Below are 1,853 nucleotides of genomic sequence, written 5' to 3' on the forward strand. Positions count from 1 at the left end.
TAGGTGGCACTGCCCTGAGTTTGCTGTGGGGCTGGTGGGTCCCTGGAGGCTGTGCTGGCCCCTTGGCAGCAGCCAGTGCTTTCCAGCCAGGGAAAGATGTGCTGGAAGTATCAGTGTCCTCCTTCCACCCCTTGCTCTGGCGTCCAGTGTTTTCCTCTGCAGAAGCTGCCAATGAGGGGGAAAAAGGGCACTTTTCCTCTGCTATGGGAGAGAGTGGAGATCTGCTCTTAGGGCTGGGAAACCCTGACCTGCCACTCCTCTGGCCTTTGAAAAATCATTAACTGTTGCACTTCGGTTTCTCCTCCTTTTCCTTCTTGGTTAACCTCCATTCCACCTCAAATCTCTGCCTTACTGCTGGTCTCTCAGATTCTCAGAGAACCAGTTTCTGGTTCTCTTCAACTGCAAGTTTTCTGGGAGCAGAAGCCTCTGTGCTGTGCTTCTGTCATGGAATATTTCTCAGGACTCACAGGGCTGGTTTTCCCTAAGGAAAAGTGCGTGTTGTTAATACGATGGACTTAGCACCAGGTGAGATCCGTGAGACCACGTGTGTTTTGGTACAAGCTGCTCATGAGTTCCTGTGCCTCCAGATCTTCAGCTTGTCCTGCTACTTTGATCAAAACTCAGTTTCCCACGCTTTTAACTCAGATGTGTAAGCTCCAGGGCTGGTTTCTAGTACAGATCAAACCCAACCAACAGATAAAACCCTTCCAATTTCTCAGTATTAAACATCAGCAGCAAAAATTTAGATGCACAAAGGAAAAAAAAATCAAATTATGCAATCAAGGAATTGATGCCTGGTATAGAGTATTTTGGGAGCTGTGTTTCCTCAGGTGCATGTAGCAGCTCTGATTCCTTGCTTTGTGTCCAAGTATGGGCTCTGTTCTCCCAGCATCCCTAACCAACCCATGGAGTAAGAAGGAGATTCTTTTGTCCTGAAAAATAACACCCCCTGTAAGAATACCTTGCAATTTGCAGAAAGATAGAAGGGTTATAGTTGGGAAGTAACAGGAAAGTGCAGGAAGCAAATGAGAAATGGCTGATTTATTCTGCTGTAATAAAGGTCCAGAAGATGTGGGTCTTGTTCCCAGATTTATCACTGGTTTGCTCTGTGGCCTCGAATGAGCCATTTCACTTCCTTCTGTCTCTGCTTCTCCTCCTGCTCTTTGGCCCTCGAGCTTATGAGCTCTCCAAGGAGAACTGGCTCTGCCTTGTGCTTGTTCAGCAGGATCAGCTCCCACAGCCCTAAACTCCTGTTTGGGAGCTGTTGGGAGACCTACATGTTGGTGCAGCAACTCATGTGCAGAGAGCTGGGACCCTCAGGAGCTAGGTAATAAATAAAGGATTTTTTAAAAAATGCAGAAACATAGCTAAAACAAAGGAATAGAAGGAAATTACCATTTCAGAACTCTCAGAGGACAAACAGAAAAACTAGCAAGCTTGTATTTTTTTCCTGATCCTGCAGCACTAGCAAATTGTGGGATTGATGGGTGATGAGTTTGAAAGGGCTGTGTATTTTTAATCTGTTTCCAAGTGTATGCACATGGATAAAATCCACAGTGTGTTTTATAGGCTGGCCAAAAGGCACATGAGTGAGGCAGCACGTGATGTGCCGTCGAAAGAACCCGTCACCCAGCCCAGAAAAATTATGGCTGTGGCTCTAACCATTTTTATCATTTCCATCTCTATTGACTGACATGTATTTTCTTCCTTCCCTGACCCAGAACACCAGGACTCTGAAACTACTGAAATGTTTGCACAATCTTGAAGCATTTATTTAAAAGTTGCTTTTCCCTGAAGGGTAGGTACTACAGCCAGATTCGAAGTCAGATCAAAAAAACCAAACAAATACTATC

This window comes from Agelaius phoeniceus, chromosome 8 (assembly GCF_051311805.1).
Source record: "Agelaius phoeniceus isolate bAgePho1 chromosome 8, bAgePho1.hap1, whole genome shotgun sequence".
Classification (NCBI taxonomy): domain Eukaryota; kingdom Metazoa; phylum Chordata; class Aves; order Passeriformes; family Icteridae; genus Agelaius; species Agelaius phoeniceus.